The sequence below is a fragment of the Pristiophorus japonicus genome, chromosome 17, assembly GCF_044704955.1.
Source record: "Pristiophorus japonicus isolate sPriJap1 chromosome 17, sPriJap1.hap1, whole genome shotgun sequence".
NCBI lineage: Eukaryota > Metazoa > Chordata > Chondrichthyes > Pristiophoridae > Pristiophorus > Pristiophorus japonicus.
This window is the reverse complement of record NC_091993.1, coordinates 122462848-122485887: the sequence shown is the minus strand read 5'-3', so window position 1 is coordinate 122485887 and position 23040 is coordinate 122462848. Positions and strand designations below refer to the sequence as shown.

At 47.5% G+C, this 23040-nt stretch overlaps 1 protein-coding gene across 1 annotated transcript in view; it reads left to right on the top strand.

Annotated features, from left to right (window-relative positions):
* The first annotated feature begins 2363 nt into the window (after nucleotides 1-2363).
* LOC139228072 (lamina-associated polypeptide 2, isoforms beta/delta/epsilon/gamma-like) overlaps nucleotides 2364-23040 on the top strand; it is a 61150-nt gene continuing 40473 nt past the window's right edge. Inside the window, exon 1 of the mRNA XM_070859238.1 lies at nucleotides 2364-2503. The gene's annotated coding sequence lies outside the window, so the exon portion shown is untranslated. The remainder of the gene's footprint in view (nucleotides 2504-23040) is intronic.

Sequence of the window (23040 nt, the reverse complement as noted above, 5' to 3'; positions counted from 1 at the left end):
TCTGTGCCGAATTGTGTAGTCATAGGCAGCTAACGTGAGTGCCCACCTCTGTATGCGGGCCGATGCGTTTGCATTTATGGCCTTGTTGTCGGCCAACAGGGACGTTAGGGGTTTGTGGTCTGTCTCCAGCTCAAATATCCTGCCAAACAGGCACTGGTGCATTTTCTTTACCGCATATACACATTTTCTACCATCCCGTAGCCCCTTTCTGCCTGGGACAGACTTCTGGAGGCATAAGCTACCGGCTGTAACTGATCCTTGGTATTGACATGCTGCAACACACACCCGACACCATAGGACGACGCATCGCACGTTAACACGAGTTTCTTACATGGGTCATATCGCGTTAACAGATTGTTGGAACATAACAAATTGCGTGCTCTATTAAAAGCTCTTTCCTGACTGGCCCCCGTGTCTAGCTCCATTGATACTGGGATGCCATTGAGGAGCACTTCCATCATTATCGGTGGTGTCCTGGTGTATGAACTGTATACGTGCTCCACATGAACTCGCTGAACTTCAGCTTCCAGCGATTTCCCCCAGCGTTCACTTCTGCAATTTCTGCAGGTATTTTGCTCATCTCTGCAAACTCCGGCTGAGTGTGTGCCTCCACGCCTCCAGCATGAGCTGCTGTTTGAAACAAAAGGTCCCTTACCAGTCGATCGTCCCTGACTGCCCCGTGACTGTCCTTGAGTGCGCCATTAACAGGTGGTGTTGGCCCCATTACTGGCCGCATTGTCCCTTGCAATGGCGTGAATCGCCGTTCAGCTTGCCATTGTCTCTGTCGAACTCCCCCTCTGGGTTCGACTACATGTTGGGGCATGCCCGACTGCCCTTGTCTGCCTGGAGAACTGTGTGCTGCTTTAACAATGTTGAATCTCTGTCCCAACCATTCCTTAACACAGTACCTCTCGTCTGTTCTACTCATGGCCATGCTCGCGTGGTTTAAATCCAATTTCTCGTCGCCATTGATACGTCCTTACTATACAGTATAAATGCACACGAGGCCCGTGCTTGAGAGAAGGTCAGTCTGTGACCTGTCCTTTATTTCTTAGCACTCAAGTGATGGAAGTGGGTGGAGCTTCCCCTTTTATATCTGAAGGTCCAGGTTAGGAGTGTCTCCCACAAGTTCACCACCTAGTGGTCATTGTTCTCACAGTGCACAACTTAGGTCAGATTATACATGGGTTACAATGCTGGTTGAATACATGACATACCCATTCTACGATTCTGACCTCTGCCACGATCTCTCGCCGCGCCTACGCCACAAACATTCGCCGCACCTCCGCCACGATCTCTCACCGCTCCTCCGCTCCAAACATCCGCCGCACCTCTGCCACGTCTCAGCCCCGATCTCCCACCGCTCCTCCACCCCGATCATTTGCCGCACTGCTGCCACGTTCTCTCGCAGCTCCTCCGCCACAACCATTTGCCGCACCTCCGCCACGATTTCCCCACCCCACCACCCCCTTCCCCTTCCCGACGCTCATCTGCCCCGACCTTCCCGCTCCTCTGCTGCCCAGAAGAGCCGAGGGGGCAGCACGGGCCCACACTGTGCGATATGTGTGCGCGCGCACTGGGTCCGTGCAGCAGAGCTGGTCTCCAGTCGTCTTCGTTAACCCTTGCAACTGGACCAAGACCGAGCTCTGTCAAGCCCGTGTGGTGGCTGGTGCACAACGCTGACGTTAAACAAAATCCACGTTACAGGCATCTTCCACCCCTGAAGTTCAGGACTGGAATATCGGCTCTTTCATTGAAACATCTGTGAACTCATCCCCTTTTGGGGGGTCATCCTCGTTCCAAGGACTGCCAATGATGATCAATAAGGGAATTAAGGGTTACGGGGAGGGGAGGGGAGCGGGCCGGTAAGTGGAGCTGAGTCCACGACCAGATCGGCCATGATCTTGCTGAGTGGCGGGGCAGGCTCGAGGGGCTAGATGGCCTGCTCCTGTTCCTAATTCTTATGTTCTTATTCTGCCCTTCGGCAAAGTTCGACGTTTCACCACGAATTCAATCACTTGTAGTTGACCAAACCTCGCCGACGACCGCTTTTAGGTGAAACCTCGAATCAATCAACAAAACGTCTCCGAGCGGAATCAGCGACAAAGGATTCCCGCCCAAAAAAAAAAACCCGCGAAAGTAAAAAGCCGTCAATTAAAAGGGCGTCATAAACCGGGCGGAACCATTCAAATCACGGGTGGGTTAGTGGAATAAACACCTGGGCAATTTCGGACGGTTCTGCACGAACTCGACACAGAATTACTTCACACGGTATTGTTTTAAACTCGCAGCATGGGATGAGGAAATAACTCGGTTGTTCCGGTGGGTTTTTATTTTCAGGTTGGACGCTGAGCCGAGCTCCCCCCCCCCCGCCCCCCTGGGTGGAATGGTGTCGCCGGTTGTCCGCCAGTGACGGTTTTGAATGGCGGATGGAGCAACAAAGGGCAAAGTTTTAAAGTCACCCAGAGTTGGGTAGGAAGGCAAGTGATGTGTTCCTTACCAGGTCAGCCTTTAGAAACATTGCTTTGCTTATTAAATGCTAAGATTTGCAAGTATTTTAGTCGCATACTCCATATTGTTTTCCTTCAGTGCTGAGTTTATCCTTCAGATTTGATGGGAAACTTAAATCTATTTAAATTTGGTAAAAGTGTATTGAGAAAAATAAGTTACATCTTTCAAACTCGTTGTTATGCAGACCAACTGCCAGTCTTTTGAGCCTTTTGTGGTTTATTTTGATGTCTTGTCAACACTTTAAAATAAATAATCACTCCATTTATTACAGCCCATCACTTTGAATGATCAGAAATCTCGCTCTTTTTCGATTTACTCTCTGACAGGTCTGGATAACATGCAGTCCCATTTAAGAATTAGGAGCAGGAGTAGGCCATACGGCCCCTCGAGCCTTCTCTGCCATTCAATAAGATCGTGGCTGATTTTCGACCTCAACCTTTCTGCCCTATCCCCAGATCCCTTGATTCCCCTAGAATCCAAATAGTGTTTAAATACACAATATGTATACATACAAGTTACTTTCGACAAGTCTGACTGCGGCAACGATAGGGGAATCTTTCTGCTATCAGCCACTGGGAAAGTTGTCGCTCGAGTCCTCCTCAATCGTCTTCTCCCTGTGGCCGAGGAACTCCTCCCGGAATCACAATGCGGATTTTGTCCCCTACGGGGCACAACAGACATGATCTTTGCAGCGCGACAGTTGCAGGGAAAATGCAAGGAGCAGCGCCAGCCCTTATACATGGCCTTTTTCGATCTTACAAAGGCCTTTGACACTGTCAACCGTGAGAGCCTATGGAGCATCCTCCTCCGTTTCAGATGCCCCCAAAAGTTTGTCAACATCCTTCGCCTGCTCCACGATGACATGCAGGCCGTGATCCTTACCAACGGATCCATTACAGACCCAATCCACGTCCGGACCGGGGTCAAGCAGGGCTGCGTCATCGCTCCAACACTCTTCTCAATCTTCCTCACCGCCATGCTCCACCTTACAATCAACAAGCTCACCACTGGAGTGGAACTAAACTACAGAACCAGTGAGAAGCTGTTTAACCTATGCCGCCTCCAGGCCAGGTCCAAGATCACCCCAACCTCTGTCGTTGAGCTGCAGTATGCGGACGACACCTGCGTCTGTGCACATTCAGAGGCTGAACTCCAGGATGTAGTTAATGTATTCACTGAGGCATATGAAAGCATGGGCCTTACGCTTAACATCCGTAAGACAAAGGTCCTCCACCAGCCTGTCACTGCCGCACAGCACTGCCCTCCAATCATCAAGATCCACCGCGTGGCCCTGGACAACCATATCACCATTTCCCATATCCCATATCTCGGGAGACTCTTATCAACAAAGGCAGACATTGATGCGGAGATTCAGCATCGCCTCCAGTGCGTCAGTGCAGCCTTCGGCCATCTGAGGAAAAGAGTGTTTGAAGACCAGTCCCTCAAATCTACCACCAAGCTCATGGTCTACAGGGCTGTAGTAATACCCACCCTCCTGTATGGATTTGAGGCATGGACGATGTATAGAAGGCACCTCAAGTCGCTGGAGATATATCACCAACGATGTCTCCGCAAGATCCTGCAAATCCCTTGGGAGGACAGGCGCACCAACATCAGTACCCTCGACCAGGCTAACGTTCCCAGTATTGAAGCACTGACCACACTCGATCAGCTTCACTGGGCAGGCCACATAGTACGCATGCCAGATACGAGACTCCCTAAGCAAATGCTTTATGCGGAGCTCCTTCATGGTAAACGAGCCAAAGGAGGGCACATTATAAGGACACCCTCAAAGCCTCCCTGGTAAAGTGCCACTGACACCTGGGAGACCCTGGCCGCAGACCGCCAGAGGTGGAGAAAGTCCATTCTGGAGGGCGTTGAGCTCAAAGAGCATGAAGAGGTCAAGCGCAGGCAGCGGAGGAGCGCGCGGCAAACCAGCCTCACCCACCCGTTCCCTCGACGAATGTCTGTCCCACCTGTAACCGGGTCTGTGGCTCTCGTATCGGACTGTTCTGCCATCAAAGAATTCACTTTGGGAGTGGTAGCAAGTCCTCCTCGATTCCGAGGAACTGCCTATGATGATTTTCGAAGAGAAGAAACTTGTTGGATTGTTTTTAAATCTAAAATTTTCTCATTGCTTTCTTGCCCCAAACATCACCAAGCCATGCATCATCTTGCGGACAAGAGGGCAGACTACAGATCTTTGTCATTCTTTAATCGCCTGAGGGGAAATTTGTAGGTGTCTTGGAAATGCTTGCCCAGCAATGTAGATGCAACCATTGATAAAATGATGGTAGGCCTACTGGAAGGATAATCTGCATGCATGCTTTGCCCACATGTCTTCACTCAAATCAATTCTCATTCTGAACAATATGTTTGCACAAACTCACTCATGTAAGGGAGTCTTGATTTTATTAAGAACTCTGATCCACCAAAAACTCTTGTCCAATCCCCAGTGCAAAGCCTGGGACGTGGGGAAACTCTTCTCTTCGCCAGTTTTCCTATCCCCTTCTCCCTTCCCTTCTTGGTCTTGCTTTCCTCCATAATTTCACCCACTCGTGTACCAGTTAATAGAAAGGCAGGATGTTCCAAAGCAGTTTACAGCCATTGTAGTACTTTTGGAGTGTAGTCACTGTTGTAATGTAGAAAACATGGCAGTCAATTTGTGCACAGCAAGCTCCCACAAACAGCAATGTGATAATGACCAGATGATCTGTTTTAGAGATGTTGATTGAGGGATAACATATTGGCCAGATCACCAGGGATAGCTCCCCTGCTCTTCTTCGAAATAGTGCCATGGGATCTTTTACGTCCACCTGAGAGGGCAGACGGGGTCTCGGTTTAACGTCGCATCCAAAAGACGGCACCTCCGACAGTGCAGCGCTCCCTCAATATGTGTCAAATTTTTGCGCTCAAGTCTCTCAAATTGTCAAACTGTCGTGAGATAAATCGCAGAAGCAATGGAAACCAACATCCATGGCCCTATTACTTGTGGATAATGGAGTAGATTTTAGAATGGTAAAAGTAACTCAAGTGCCATCGTTTGGCTTTTTTCCCAAGTGCACCCCCCCCCCCCGCCAAATAATAAAAAAAAAATCAGAGGCTTACCTACCGACCCACTCTTACTCACCTCCTGGTAACTGACTTGAAGCTAATGTTGGCAGAGTTATAGGAGCAATTGCTTGCCCACTCTTGCAGCTCAGGATTGGTGTGTGACTGAAGGAGACTTTTGGAAAGGCAACCAACTAATTCAAAAAGCAAGCAGCATTCGTATACCGTTGATCTGGGGCAAAAGTGATGTTTCATATGTTCACCAGGATATGGAGTCATGGTGCAACTTTGCTAGATTTTTAAAAAAAAATAATGTGTAGTATACTTGTACTAGTTGTTTGTTTTTTTTACAGGGAGAATAGCCGCGAGCTTTGAAAGGTTGGCAAACCAGTTTTAGAAATACAGATAAGAATTTGAAGATTATAGATGCAAAACATCGAGATAATTAATTGAATTTCTGCTTATAGGGGTGTTGTTTTTCTCCAACATATGAAATTCATACAATTCCTCATCTTCACTACTGAATAGATAGTATTACTCAACTGTACATAAGAGACTAGTAATGTACATGGCGATGGTCAGGATGTCACATTTTGTCTGGTCAAGCTACACAATCTCTCTATCAACAAAAGAGAAGGGTACTGGATAAAGCAGTGAGTTAAACACTGGTCTTTCACTTCTGGAATTGAAACGCTAACTCTGTTTCTCTCTCCACAGATGCTGCCTGACCTGCTGAGTATTTCCAGCTTTTTCTGTTTTTATTTCCAATCCAGACCAGACTTCTGTTGTTCAGGCAGCCTCAATTTGGCATGTTGGAAGAAAACTACACCCACATATACAAAATTACAGCAACTTATCTAGATGTTTTGAATCCATAAATTGCTGCTCACTTTTCTGCACTTCCTGCTGGACTGCTATGGTGTGGGCTTTTGAATACCGTTTTCCCTTTCAGCGAATACAGTTTTCCTGCAGAATCTCTGCGAGCTGATTCAGAACTCTACATTTTCGTTTCCCTTACCCAAGCTTAACAATTACTCTATTTTCAACTAAAACTGTGCACTGGAATTTATGTAAGACTCTTGTATCAATGTAAATATGACACTTTGGACTCAATTACTACAGGCTAAAATCAGCAGTTTATATACACTTTAATCAAAAATACAGAGGTTGAGGAACCAGGCAATATCATTATACATCTAGAGCCCATTGAAGTTTTAGCCTGCTATGACTTCTTTGTTTTCTACAGTTAAAAGACTTCTGTGGTTTAATGACACAAACAGTAATATAATACCAGAAACCACTAAATGCAGCAAAGTCTCCTCTTGTCAGGTGAATGTAGTGTAGGCTATTGTTACAAAGCACTTCTTTGTGACATGCTTGGAAAAGAACTGGAAAAAACAAATTAAATAGAATTTACTGGAAATTACCAGCATCTCTAAAACAAAAAGATAGTTTTAATATTTTGGGTGCAAGAATACATTTAATGTACATTTACTCATTGAATATATTTAAGGTGCAGGTAGACAGATTTTTGAATGATGTGGGGAGTCCCGGGGCTATGGGGAGCGGGCAGGAAAGTGTAGTTGAGGCAAAGATCAGATCAGCCATGATCTTATTGAATGGCAGAGCAGGCTCGAGGGGCAAGTGGCCGACTCCTGCCCCTATTATGTTCTTATGTTTCATATTTCAGGCATTGCCATTTTATTCCTTCTAATTTATACTGCAGAACACAAATCTTCACAAAAATTCTTCTCTGCCCAGTGTCCACTGCTTTTCCCTACTCAATGTAAAGTGTGTCTATAGGCCACCCTTGCTTTGAGTGGGTGCATATTAGTCATTCCTCCATGGCATTCTCCCTCAGTCCTTCTAGCTATACTGACTGTTTGGGTTGCCGTCTTCTAATGGATGTTAAGTAAAACACAGCAACCACAACAGTTCTTTGCTACTTTCTTGAAGTTGTGGAGTAGGACCCTACCTGATTTGTGCTTCCATGGGAAGCATTTCTGCAGCATCCCGCTATTCTATGAGAATTTGGATGGAATTTGCACTAGAATTTATGCGAGACTCTTGTATCAATGCAAATATGACACTCTCTTACTTTTTTACGTCTTTTTTAAACCTTCTTGTGGGGATTCAAACTTGTGTCATTAGCCAGGGCAGCAAACGGTATCTCTAGCCCCCCAGTCAGCAATACATTCTCTCCTTCATCAAGTTGTGGTCCCATCAACTGTCACAAGATAAAAGCATCAGGGCTACTACCAAAATATCTTGCAGTCACCTGTATTATTTACTTGTAGTCTGCATATTGAATTAAATCCTTTTCAATTCATATATGCCACGGGATTATTGTTTGGTGTTCAGATGGCAATGTATGTGCCTTCAATGATGTCCTGCGCCCTTTGGAGCCCAGCTACCGATTAGAAGTGCTAGGCCCTCTTCTAGTTGTACCCGTCTTTTTATTGCAAAAGTTTAAAACTTGTTGCTCTTGCCAAGCAAGTGTGCACTCACCTTCTCTGACCAGCAATCTACACACAATTGACTTATCTGACAAATCTCAGCAGTAGTGGCTTGGAAAGAGCCTGTTACATAAAGTTTAATGTGGTGGTGACTTTATATGCAGTAGCCAGGGCTGGATGTTGCCAACAGTTCATGCTTCAGTATAAGACACAACTGGGTGACTGCTTCCCTGCTGAAGCATAGGTGGAAAAGGCAAGTCTCCTGATATTCCAAAGTAATTGTGCCAGGGCAATATGAAGCAATTTCTGAGTCATATGCAGGTGGGTGCTAGCATACCTGCCAATCCTCCCTCAGGAATTTTCTTTCCTATGGCTATTGGCAAGCTCAGTGATATGCCCTTGATTAGTGGTGGCAGCAGGAATCCCACTGTGGGAGATGTGTACCAAAGGAGTGCTGAATTAAAGGAAACGAGACGTCAAGGAAAAAAATCACATGTTCTAAAGGACAAAGCCTAGTCATTCCAACGCTTTAAATAGTGAAGTACTTCAACACACCGCTTGCCGGCCTCACAGCACCTATTTCAAATGTGCACTCCCGAATCAAGCGCTGGGATGCAAAAATACATCTGGAATGGGCCAAATTGACGTCGATTAACATAGGCTCGGAATTTGAGGTCAGCGGCAAAGCGACGGCAATCGGCGTTGACCTTGAAGAAAACTGCCTCCAAAACTTTAGCTTTCTTGACCTTAATTTGATTGTAGCAGCGTCAAAAGCCCCCAGCGTACATTAGTAGTGATTTATCAAGCTGTCTAAGCAGTCAATCACATTGAGGAATTCTCACAGACAGCAAACTAAAACTAAAAAGCGCCGATTATCATTAACTTTTACTTTTTTTTTACAGAGAATGAACTAAAGATTGGAAAATACACGTGGGATTAAGGTAGAAATTTAAAAAAAATAAAACTACATTAAAAATCTAGTAATTCTTATAATGGAGAAATTGACATTCCACAAATATAATAGTTTTTCAGGGCCACAACGGTTGTTCAGTCAATATGCTGTTAAAACCCCAGTTAGACGTATTTACATTTTTTTAAGGGGTGTTTAACAGCTATATTGTAGCAGAATAGGGGAAGTTTTCATCAGTTCAAATATGGGGTATTCCACAGCGCAACCAGTGTCACAGCAGGGAATGGCTGACCGCAACTTCAAGATTTCCCTGTTTATCTGCGCATGCACTAAATCCTGGCGTTATGGACAGTTTTAGAGGGGGAATGACGGCGTACGCTGACCGTTTTGCTATCGTTGCCACCGCAAAATCCGGGCCATTTAGTGATGTGCAACAAGATCAGTATCCGCTCACAGGATATTCCTCCAAAACTTTAAATTCTCCCGCGGAATCGCATGTTCGATGCTGAGGCCATGGCACCATGTCACCCTGGCTGCCTAGTGGAGGCCATCAGAGTGTGCAGCGACCCTCCATGCGCACTCCTGGTAAGGGCCTGTTCCCTGGATAAAGCACCGTGGAATTGGCCCTCTGATACTGACTTCACTTGCACATTGGACTGTTTATAGCATAGATTTACCACAAATACGTGCTTTATCGACCATTTGATTGCTATGAGATCTGGTATTGCAGCGCATTTAAAAAAGAATTGATTGTCTTCAGTTGGAATTAGTACATTTGCACAGGTTTGTTGTGTTGGAATACGGCCGTGGTGGACAATAAAGCTCTTCAGCAGATTGTATTTGTTTTGAACTGCAGCTGCTCCTTTGTTGTAAGCAAGTCATCTGCGAAATCTGGTACCTGAAAGATCCCTTATCATAGTTAAATTCTCATTGTATAAGCATAAACCCAAAACATTACCCAATATTAAAACATTAGTATGCTTTCCTTTCTTAATTTAAAAATAAGTTATAGCATCATATTGAAGTATTAAAAAAAAAAACTCATTCAGGGGTCAAAATTGCCCCATTTTGTGACTCCCATTAGCACCTCTGGGGATCACTAACGGGGCATGAAACACTTTTCGGAGGGGGTGAGTGCGTTGCTGGCTGCTGCTAAATTGCACGGGAGATAGCGGAGATGCTGCCACAGTAGCGCCACACCCCGCCGGTGGCGCCTTGGCCCTCCGTGCAACTGGTGATGACATCATCGCTGTGCGCGGCAGAGCCGCGCGCTGATCCCTTTCCATCCCGCGCTGAATATTGCCCTGCCCGCAGGCGGTGCCAGCGTCGCGGGTCACGAACCAGGCCGACATCTGCCCACGGGACGGAAGTTAAGGGGGAGGCAGGGATCGCCCCGCGCCACCACCTTGATGGTTTGGCCGACTCACTAGTTGGGCCGACGGCGACTTCTGTTGCATGGTCCGGGCTGTCATCATGCAGCCCGGCACTCTGTTTTGGGTGCTAGGCTGTGGGCAGCCCACCCCTTAAACCGAGATTATATGCCACTTCCTCTGAGGGGGGTGGGGCGATAACCGCAATACCGTGACCGGGATGAGAGTTCCGCACTGGGCACAGGAAGTCCCACCCCAAGTCGGTTACTGCCCCCAATCGGGGTGCTGGAGAATTTCTCCCCCTTAGTTTTCAATTTCTATTTAAGGGATGTTCTTGAACAGTTTTCCTCAATTAGCTTATTTGCAAGAGGTATGAATAACATCGCGAAGGTCCAAGATTCAAACGCTCAATGAGTTATCTGATCTCCGTAAAGCAGTTAGGAACCTAAATTGGTGCCGCTGGGTTAGTGACTCCTGTGAAAGTGGACAGAGCTGGGACACATGGAGGTTGGTTGTGATGCCTTTCATGTCCTTCTGACGTTCTGTGTCTAGAATTACCACTTGAGCAAGATACCAAAGCCTATCTGGCTTCTGTGGAATCCTGCCCCAGCATGAGCAAGCACCTTTAGGGGAGCAGGAAAGAAAATTGAAATGATGCAAAAGAGAAGACCTAGGACATCTCTGATCCAGGAGGTCTTGTTTTCCCTCTGATCAGCTGGAGTGATGCGTGTGACAATGAACCTGCAATGTCTGTCACTGTCTGTGGACAATGTGTAGATTGATAATGGTCCCGACAGGGTTGGAGGAATGCTACTTTATATGAAATTAATATAAATAATTATATTTATGATTGGTACATTGATGGTGCTAGAATCACTTTCCTCTGGTTTACAGAAAAGGCCTCTGTAGTTGTAGCAAGTGTGTAAATATATTCTCCCTCCTCCACAGACAGATATGTTTTGTTTTATTTGTTCACGAGACGTGGGCGTCGCTGATGTGTGCGTGCGTGTGTTTTCTTGCTTCTTGTGTTGGATTGCAAGATACTATGTTTAGCTTGTGATGTTGCAATGGTTGTAATTCTATTGGATTAGTGTAAGGGATTCATCCAGAATGTTAGCAAGGGTAATTAAACACATTTCTTTAAGTATCTCCCTTCCGTGGCTTTCAAGTTTGGGGCATTTTGTAAACTACATTACCAACTCTTGACAGTTTTTGTTTTTCAGAATTGTATTCTAATGAAGTTAAAAGTTTGGCTGATAGTATCACCTGCTCCTGTGGGGATGCGGCACAAACATAGAAACATAGAAAATAGATGCAGGATTAGGCCATTCGGCCCTTCGAGCCTGCACCACCATTCAATAAAATCATGGCTGATCATTCACCTCAGTACCCCTTTCCTGCTTTCTCTCCATACTCCTTGATCCCTTTAGCCGTAAGGGCCATATCCAACTCCCTCTTGAATATATCTAACGAAATGGCCTCAACAACACTTTGCGGAAGAGAATCCCACAGGTTAACAACTCTCTGCGTGAAGAAGTTTCTCCTTATCTCGGTCCTAAATGGCTTGCCCCTTATCCTTAGACTGTGACCCCTGGTTCTGGACTCCCCCAACATCGGGAACATTCTTCCTGCATCTAACCTGTCCAGTCCCATCAGAATTTTATATGTTTTTAGGAGATCCTCTCTCACTCGTTTAAACTCCAGTGAATATAGGCCCAGTCTATCCAGTCTCTCCTCCTATGTTAGTTCTGCCATCCTGGGAATCAGTCTGGTGAACTTTCACTGCACTCCCTCAATAGCAAGAAAATCCTTATGAAGACATGGTGGAGGGGTTGCAGGTAAAAACTAAATTGTTGACTGGGTGAAATTCAGTCCAGTGCTAGGTAACCTACCGGCCTTGCAATCAAGCTGATCTTGAGGTAATATAGGAAGTCAGGTGTCTTCAGCTTGTGGTAAGATTTCTATCTACTGATTCAATTTTAGATATTTTTGAAGTAATTTGCATAATACAACCAAATCCCATCCAATATTGACTCTTCTCTGGTTAAAATTTAAATGGATTTGCACCATGCAAAAAGGCTTGTCAAAAAGGGTGTGGTGTATTTTTTGGCCCTACTATGTTGTTCAGTGTTCTTTCTGGTTTTTGACAATGCATATATGGAGTGGAGTACAAACGAGCTGTTTGGCACAGGCCGAAGTTATACTTCTTTGTCAGAAGGAGAAGTATAACCTCTGCCTGTGACAAATAACTTGGGACCAAAATTGCCCTCTGCCCCAAACCGAGCACATTTACTGATTTTCTTTTTTGCCGGGCCAGGCACCCAAGAGTGGGTGCCGGGCTGCCAGTTGGCGGCCCGACCAAACCCGTGGCCACCGTTGTCGGGCCGACCTCTGAGTCGGCTGACAATTAAAATAAAATGGCAGCTGTGGCAGAGCGCTCTCCCCTTTAAGGGCGGACGCGCCACCCAGCCACAAGAAGCTTCCCGCTGGGAAAAGCTGTCGGGGGCACCGAGCAGCGGCCGATCTGCTCCCATAGGGCAATTTCACACGCAGAGTGCAAAGGGGGTCACTGCCATTCAGTAAGGGGTCGGCGTGTGTCCAACAGGGCGGGAAGATGGCCGGGGTGGTCCCATGCACCGTTCCAAAAGTAAAGGAGGGCAATTTACAAAATGTCGGCCCCTCCGCGTCGACCGAGCAGTGATTGCTTTCCGTACCGTTGCTGCCCCTTAAAAAATGGGCAATTTCGGCCCCCTTGTGTTCATTCATAGGATGTGGGCACTGCTAGCAAGGCCAGCATTTATTTCCCATCCCTAATTGACCTTGAGGAGATGGTGGTGAGCCGCCTCCTTAAACCTTTGGTTAAGGTACTCCCACAGTGCTGTTGGGGAGGGAGTTCCAGGATTTTGACCCAGCGACGATGAAAAAAATGGCGATATATCTCCAAGTCAGGATGGTGTGTGACTCGGAGGAGAACTTGGACGTGGTGGTGTTTCCAAAACCCTTGTCCTTGCAGGTTTGGTGGTGGAGGAGCAGCTGTCGAAGAAGCGAGTTGCTGCAGTGCATCTTGTAGATATTACGCATTGCATCCATGGTGCGCCGGTGGTGGAGCAAGTGAATGTTTAAGGTGGTGGATGGGTTGCCAATCAATCGGGCTGCTTTGTCCTGGATGGTGTCGAGCTTCTTAAATGTTGTTGGAGCTGCACTCATCCAGGCAAGTGGAGACTATTCCATCAAACTCATGACTTGTGGCTTGTAGATGGTGGAAAGGCTTTGGGGAGTCAGGAAGTGAGTCACTCGCTGCAGAGTACCCAACCAGTATTTATGTGGCTGGTCCAGTTAAGTTTCTGGTCAATGGTCATCCCAAGATGTTGATGGTGGAGAATTTGATAGTAATGCCATTAAATGTTAAAGGGAGGTGATTAGTCTCTCTTGTTGGAGATGATCATTGCCTGGAACTTGTGTGACACAAATGTTACTTGCCACTTATCAGCCCAAGCATGTTGTCCAAGTCTTGCTGCATGCCGGCATGGACTGATTGATTATCTGAGGAGTTGCGAATGGGATTGAATTTTGTGCAAATCATCAGCGAACATCCCTATTTCTGACCTTATGATGGATGGAGGGAAGGTCATTGATGAAATGGTTGGGTCTAGGACACTGCTCTGAAACTCCTGCAGTGATGTCCTGGGGTTGAGATGATTGACCTCCAACAACCACAACCATCTTCCTTTGTGGTAGGTATGACGAGCCAGTGGAGAGTTTCCCCCCTGATTCCCATTGACTTCAATTTTACTAGGGCTCCTTGATGCCACACTCACTCAAATGCTAACTTAATTCAAGGGCAGTCACTCTCACCTGACCTCTGGAATTCAGCGATTTTCTCCATCTTTGGACCAAGGCTGTAATGAGGCCAAGGGTTCCTGGTGGAACGCAAACTGATGGCGAGCAAATGTCACTTGATAGCACTGTCAACAACCCCTTCCATCACTTTGCAGATGATTGAGAATAGGCTGATGGGGCGGTAGTTGGCCAGATTTAAATTTGTCCTGTTTTTTGTGGACAGGACATAACTGGCAGTTTTCCGCATTGTCTGATAAATGCCAGCACTGCAGCCGGAATGTTGTCTGAGCCCATAGACTTTGATGTATCCATTGTGCTCAACCGTTTCTTGATATCACATGGAGTGAATCGAATTGGCTGAATACTGGCTTCTGTGATGGTGAGGACCTCAGGTCATCCACTCAGCACTTCTGTCTGAATATGGTTGTACACGCATTGTCTTTTGCACTCACGTGGTGGGCTCTGCCATCATTGGAGAATGTTTATGGAGCCTCCTCCTCCCTTTCGTTATTTAATTGTCCACCACCATTCACGACTGGATGTGGCAGGACTGCAGAGCTTTGATCTGATCCGTTGTGTGTGGGTTTGCTTAGCTCTGTATGTAGCATGCTGTTTAGCATGCATGTATTATAGCTTCACCAGGCTGGTACCTCATTTTTAGGTACGCCTGGTGCTGCTCCTGGCATGCTCGTCTACACTCTTCATTGAACCAGGGTTGGTTGCCTGGCTTGATGGTAATGGTCCAGCATATCCCTAACTACCATGAGGTTGCAGATTGTGTTGGAATATAATTCTGCTGCTGATGGCCCATAGCACCTCATAGATGCACAGTTTTGAGCTGCTAGATGTTCTGAAACTAACCCATTTAGCACGCTGATAATCCACACAATACGATGGAAGGTGTCCTCAGTTTGAAGATGGGACTTCAAGGACTGTGCAGTGATCACTTTTACTGTTGTATATCTGTAAAGCATGCACTCCCATGTTCCGCCACCAGGGAGCTCATCCCCTGAAGTCCCAAGGGATCCCAGCATCCCTTGGGAGCACTGTATACAAGCCGGCCCCTAAGGCCTGTTCCTCACTCTGGAGTGTCTTCATTAAAGACTGAGGTCACTGTTACTTTAACCTCCCTGTGTGCAGCCTCATCTGTGTTAGGAACACAATAACTGGCAACGAGAATACGAATCCAACGCAAAGATGCAGCAAACTGCGGGCATCCTGGAGAAGTTCTCGGAGATGAGGACCGGGAAGCCTATGTCGAACGGCTAGACCGATACTTTGTAGCCAATGAGCTGGACGAAGAAGGAAGCGTTGCAAAAAGGAGAGCGGTCCTCCTCACAGTCTGCGGGGCACCGACCTACAGCCTCATGAAGAATCTTCTGGCTCTGGTGAAACCCACAAATAAGTCGTATGAGGAGCTGTATACACTGGTTCGGGAGCATCTTAACCCGAGGGAGAGCGTGCTGATGGCGAGGTATCGGTTATATACGTGTCAGCGATCTGAAGGTCAGGAAGTGGTGAACTACGTCGCCAAGCTAAGGCAACTTACAGGACAATGTGAGTTTGATGGCTACCTGGAGCAAATGCTCAGTGACTTTTATTGTACTGGGCATTGGCCACGAGACCATCCTACGAAAACTTTTGACTGTAGAGACACCGACCCTCAGTAAGGCCATTGCGATAGCACAGGCGTTTATGTCCACCAGTGATAACACCAAACAAATCTCTCAGCACACAAGTGCTAGCAATGTTCATAAATTAACTGGAACTGTGTTTGTGAGCAGAAATGTACAGGGCAGAACCCACAAGTCTGCAAATGCCAGCAGGCCTCAGGTGAACCAGATGACTGAGTCCGCAACAAAGGATGAATGCAAGGCAATTCACACCTTGTTGGCGTTGTGGAGGCTTCGATTCAGCCTATTCATGCCGCTTCAAAGGGTATGTTTGCAAGAGCTGTGGAACAATGGGGAACCTCCAATGAGCTTGCAAACGAGCTGCAAGCTCTGCAAAAATTGCTACGCACCACGTGGCAGAGGAAGATCGGTCCATGGTGGATCAAAGCAATTTCAAGCCTCAGAGAGAGGAGGCAGATGCTGAAGTACACTGGGTGCACACATTTTCGATGAAATGTCCACCTATAATGCTGAACGTAAAATTGAATAGCTTACCCATAGCCATGGAACTGGACACTGGCGCTAGCCAATCTATCATGAGTAAAAAGATGTTTGAGAGACTGTGGTGCAATAAGGCAGTCAGACCAGCCCTGAGCCCCATCCACACGAAACTCACAACGTACACCAAAGCGCTTATCACTGTCCTGGGCAGCGCCATGGTCAAGGTCACCTACGAAGGCACTGTGCACGAACTGCCATTCTGGATTGTCCTGGGCGATGGCCCCACACTGCTTGGAAGGCGCAGGTTGGGCAAAATCCGCTGGAACTGGGATGACATCCGAGCGCTATCACATGTCGATGAGGCCTCATGTACCCAGGTTCTTAACAAATTTCCGTCCCTTTTTGAGCCAGACATTGGAAACTTTTCCGGGGCGAAATGGGATTGGGGGTAGTGTGCTGACGTGGATTGAGAACTGGTTGGCAGACAGGAAGCAAAGAATCGGAGTAAATGGGTACTTTTCAGAATGGCAGGCAGTGACTAGTGGGGTCTCGCAAGGTTCTGTGCTGGGGCCTCAGCTGTTTACATTGTACATTAATGATTTAGACGAGGGGATTAAATGTAGTATCTCCAAATTTGCGGATGACACGAAGTTGGGTGGCAGTGTGAGCTGTGAGGAGGATGCTATGAGGCTGCAGAGTGACTTGGATAGGTTAGGTGAGTGGGAAAATGCATGGCAGATGAAATGTAATGTGAATAGATGTGAGGTTATCCACTTTGGTGGTAAAAACAGAGACACAGACTATTATCTGAATGGTGACAGATTAGGAAAAGGGGAGGTGCAATGAGACCTGGGTGGCATGGTACATCAGTCATTGAAGGTTGGCATGCAGGTACAGCAGACGGTTAAGAAGGCAAGTGGCATGTTGGCCTTCATAGCGAGGGGATTTGAGTACAGGGGCAGGGAGGTGTTACTACAGTTGTACAGGGCTTTGGTGAGGCCACACCTGGAGTATTGTGCACAGTTTTGGTCTCCTAACTTGAGGAAGGACATTCTTGCTATTGAGGGAGTGCAGCGAAGGTTCACCAGACTGATTCCCGGGATGGCGGGACTGACATATCAAGAAAGACTGGATCAACTGGGCTTGTATTCACTGGAGTTCAGAAGAATGAGAGGGGATCTCATAGAAACGTTTAAAATTCTGATGGGTTTAGACAGGTTAGATGCAGGAAGAATGTTCCCAATGTTGGGGAAGTCCAGAACCAAGGGTCACAGTCTAAGGATAAAGGGTAAGCCATTTAGGACCGAGATGAGGAGCAACTTCTTCACCCAGAGAATGGTGAACCTGTGGAATTCTCTACCACAGAAAATTGTTGAGGCCAATTCACTAAATATATTCAAAAAGGAGTTAAATGCAGTCCTTACTACTAGGGAGAATCAAGGGGTATGGCGAGAAAGCAGGAATGGGGTACTGAAACTGCATGTTCAGCCATTAACTCATTGAATGGTGGTGCAGGCTCGAAGGGCCGAGTGGCCTACTCCTGCACCTATTTTCTATGTTTCTATGAAGGTGCGGATTCACTTGGTTCCAGAGGCAAGACTCATTCACCACAGAGCGCGAGCGGTACCTCACATGATGAGGGAGAGAGTGGAAATCGAGCTGGACAGGCTGCAACGCGAGGGCATCATCTCCCCAGTGGAATTCAACGAGTGGGCCAGCCTGATTGTTCCAGTACTCAAAAGTGATGGCACGGTCAGGATTTACGGCGATTATAAAGTAACTATTAATCGTTTCTCGCTACAGGACCAATACCCGCTACCTAAGGCAGACGACCTATTTGCGATGCTGGCAGGAGGCAAGACGTCACCAAGCTCGACCTGACTTCGGCCTACATGACGCAGGAGCTGGAGGAGTCTTCGAAGGGCCTCACCTGCATCAACACGCACAAGGGACTGTTCATCTACAACAGGTGCCCGTTTGGAATTCGGTCGGTTGCAGCGATCTTTGAGAAACATGGAGAGCCTACTCAAGTCGCTACCACACGCGATGGTCTTTCAGAATGACATATTGGTCACGGGTCGGGACACCGCCGAGCACCTACCGAACCTGGAGGAGATCCTCCAGCGACTGGATCGCGTAGGGCTACGGCTGAAGAGGTCGAAATGCGTCTTCATGGCAACAGAAGTGGAGTTTTTGGGAGCAAGATTGCGGCGGATGGCATTCGGCCCACAGACGCCAAGACAGAAGCTATCGGGAACGCGCCCAGGCCACAGAACGTCTCAGAGCTGCGGTCGTTCCTGGGACGACTCAACTATTTTGGTAACTTTCTACTGGGGTTAAGCACCCTATTCGAGCCCCTACATGTGTTATTGCGCAAAGGTGAGAACTAAGTATGGAGAAAAAAACAAGTAATTGCTTTTGAGAAAGCCAGAAACATTTTATGCTCCAACAAGCTGCTTGTATTGTATAACCCGTGTAAAAGACTTGTGCTAGCATGTGACGCGTCGTCGTACAGAGTCGAGTGTGTATTAAAACAAGCTAACGTTGCGGGGAAGTTGCAACCTGTCGCTTATGCTTCCAGGAGCTTGTCTAAGGCCGAGAGGGCCGACAGCATGATTGAGAAAGAGGCATTAGCGTGTGTGTTCGGGGTAAAGAAAATGCATCAGTACCTGTTTGGCCTCAAATTTGAGCTGGAAACCGATCACAAGCCCCTCATATCCCTGTTCGCTGAAAACAAGGGGATAAATACTAATGCCTCAGCCCGCATACAAAGGTGGGCACTCACGCTATCAGCGTATAACTATATCATCCGCCACAGGCCAGGCACTGAGAACTGTGCGGATGCTCTCAGTCAACTACCATTGCCCACCACAGGGGTGGAAATGGCGCAACCTGCAAACTTGTTGATGGTGGCGCAGCCCGCAGACTTGTTGATGGTCATGGAAGCTTGAAAATGATAAATCACCTGTCACAGCCTGCCAGATTAGGACTTGGACCAGTCAAGATCCTCTGCTGTCCCTAGTAAAAAAAACTGTGTACTGCATGGGAGCCAGCATCCCCGTTTTAATGCAAGAGCCAATCAAGCCGTTCCAGTGGTGACAGGACGAGCTGTGCATTCACGCAGACTGTCTGTTGTGGGGTAACCGTGTAGTGCTACCAAAAAAGGGCAGGGAGACGTTCATCTCGGATCTCCACAGCACACACCCGGGTATAGTAATGATGAAAGCGATAGCCAGATCCCACGTGTGGTGGCCTGGTATCGACTCTGACTTCGAGTCCTGTGTACGGCAATGCAGCGTATATGCTCAATTGAGCAACGCGCCAGAGAGGAACCACTAAGTTTGTGGTCCTGGCCCTCGAGACCATGGTCGAGGATCCATGTCGACTATGCGAGCCCGTTTCTCGGTAAAATGTTCCTGGTGGTGGTGGATGCTTTTTCAAAATGGATTGATTGTGAAATAATGTCTGGAGGCACCGCCACCACCACCATTGAAAGCCTTAGGGCCATGTTTGCCACCCGCGGCTTGCCTGACATACTGGTCAGTGACAATGGGTTATGTTTCACCAGTGCCGAATTTAAAGAATTCATGACCCGCAATGGGATCAAACATGTCACCTCGGCCCGTTTAAACCAGCCTCCAATGGGCAGGCAGAGCGGGCAGTACAAACAATCAAACAAAGCCTTAAACGAGTCACACAAGGCTCACTCCAAACCCTCCTGTCCCGAGTACTGCTCAGCTACTGCACGAGACCCCACAGGGGTGCCCCCGGCTGAGCTACTCATGAAAAGGACACCTAAAACCAGGCTCTCGCTGGTTCACCCCAACCTGCATGATCAGGTAGAGAGCAGGCGGCAGCAACAAAATGTAAACGATGGTCGCGCCACTGTATCACGAGAAATTGATCTGAATGACCCTGTGTATGTGCTAAACTATGGACAATGGTCCTAAGTGGATCGCGGGCACTGTGATAGCTAAAGAAGGGAATAGGGTGTTTGTAATCAAGCTAGACAATGGACAAATTTGCAGGAAGCACCTGGACCAAAGGAGGCTGCGGTTCACAGACTGCCCTGAACAACCCACAGCAGACACCACCTTTTTCGAGCCCACAACACACACCCAAAGAATCAACAATACCACACCGGACCAGGAAATCTAACCCATCACGCTCAACAGCCCAGCAAGGCCAGGCTCACCTAGCAACCCTGCAGGGCCAACAACACGCCAGCCCAGCGAGGGCACAGCCAACACACCAGAACAGACATTTGTACCGAGGCGGTCCACCAGGGAAAGAAAGGCTCCCGACCGCCTCACCTTGTAAGTTTTCACTTTGACTTTGGTGGGGGGAGGGGGAGGAGTGATGCTGTGTATCTGTAAAGCATGCACTCCCACGTTCCGCCACCAGGGAGCTCATCCCCTGAAGTTCCAAGGGATCCCAGCATCCCTTGGGAGCACTGTAATATAAGCCGGCCCCTCAGGCTTGTTCCTCACTCTGGAGTGTCTTATTAAAGACTGGACTCACTGTTACTTTAACCTCCCTGTGTGCAGTCTCATCTGTGTTAGGAACACAATACTTACCTATACAGATAGATTGGTAAGGATGAGGCCAAGTAGGTTTTTCCCCTCATGTTGGTTCTCTCACCACCTGCCACAAGCCCAGTCTGGTAGCTATGTCCTTCAGGGCTCAGTCAGTAGCGGTACTACTGAGCACTCTTGGTGATGGACATTGAAGTCCCCCACCCAGAGTACATTATGTGCCCTTGCTGCTCTCCATGCTCTTCCAAGTGGTGTTCAACATGGAGGAGTACTGATTCATCAGCTGAGGGAGGGAGGTAAGTGACAATCAGCAGGAGGTTTCCTTGCCCACGTTTGACCTGATGACATAAGACCTCATTGTGTCCGGAGTCAATGTTCAGAACTCCCAGGGCCACTCCCTCCAGACTGTATACCGCTGCTGCTACCTCTGGTGGGTTTCTCCTGCTGGTGGGACATGGCATACACGGGATGGTGATAGAGGAATCTGGGACATTGGCTGAAAGATATGATTCTGTGAGTATGACGGTCAGGCTGTTGCTTGACTAGTCTGTAGGGTATCGGCGACGACTAGGAGATTCAACATCGCCTCCAGTGCGCCAGCGCAGCCTTCGGCCGCCTGAGGAATAGAGTGTTTGAAGATCAGGCCCTCAAATCTGGCACCAAGCTTCATGGTCTACAGGGCTGTAGTGATATCCACCCTCCTGTATGGCTCAGAGACGTGGACCATATACAGATGACACCTCAAATCGCTGAAGAAATACCACCAACGATGTCTCCGCAAGATCCTGCAAATCCCCTGGGAGGACAGACACACCAACGTTAGCATCCTCGATCAGGCCAACATCCCCAGCATCGAAGCACTGACCAACTCGACCAGCTCCGCTGGACAGGCCACATTGTTCGCATGCTTGACACAAGACTCCCAAAACAAGCGCTCTACTCTGAACTCCTACACGGCAAGCGAGCCCAAGGAGGGCAGAGGAAACGTTTCAAGGACACCCTCAAAGCCTCCTTGATAAAATGCAACATCTCCACCGACACCTGGGAGTCCCTGGCCAAAGATCACCCTAGGTGGAGGGAGGTGCATTCGGGAGGGCGCTGAGTACCTCGAGTCTCGTAGCCGAGAGCATGCAGAAAACAGGTGCAGGCAACGGAAGGAGTGTGCGGCAAACCAGACTCTTCACCCTTTCCTTCAATGACTGTCTGTCCCACCTGTGACAGAGACACTGGTTCCTGTATTGGACTGTTCAGTCACCTAAGAACTCACTTTTTGAGTGGAAGCAAGTCTTCCTCGATTTCGAGGGACTGCCTGTGATTATGTTGATTATGAGTCTGTAGGATAACTCTCCCAATTTTGGCACAAGTCCCCAGATGTTAGTGAAGAGGGCTTTATAAAATAATAACCAATATGACAAGACTTTAATTATTCTTTTGTGTGGATGTATTAAAAATCACAATTTAATTTCATGTGAGTATCTTTTTAGGTATACACTAGCTGATCTCCCATGGTATTATGCACAGTTAGACTGGGGGTTGCAACACATTTCTAATGTTTAACTGCCAAACTGGCTTTTCCTTTAAGGCCATTGATCAGATACATTCCCTTTCAGGCCATTGGGCAGGATATGGTAAGTAGGTGTCACTTGATGGCTTTTTTTCATGACTCTATCCATTACTTTGCTAATATTAATTGGCAATGTAGATCAGTGGTAGAATGCATGCTTTGCATGTGAGGCCCCGATCCCGAGTTCAATCCTCAGCACCTCCAAGCAAGTAAGTTTTCGCTCAGTTTTGAATCGGTGGGTAGCACTCACCCCTCTGAGACAGAAGGTTGTGGGTTCAAGTCCAACTCCAGAGCCCTGAGCGCAAAATCTAGGCTGACGCTCCAGTGCTACACTGTCAGAGGTACTGTCTTTCGGGTGGACGTAAAAGATCCCATGGCATTATTCGAAGAGCAAGGAAGTTCTCTTCAGTCTTCTGTCCAATATTTATTCCTCAACCAACATCAGTAAAATGATCTGGTCATTATCTCATTGATGCTTGTGAGACCTTGGTGTGTGCAAATTGGCTGCCAGGATTGCTACAGTACAACAGTGATGACACTTCACAAGTACTTCATGATTTGGGACCATCTAAGGTCGTGACAAGTGCTATATAAATCCAAGTTATTTCTTTATTGCGAGGAAGCTGATAGGATGATAATTAATTAGATGTTAATTAGGGTTAGATGTATATGGACAGGACGAACCTGGG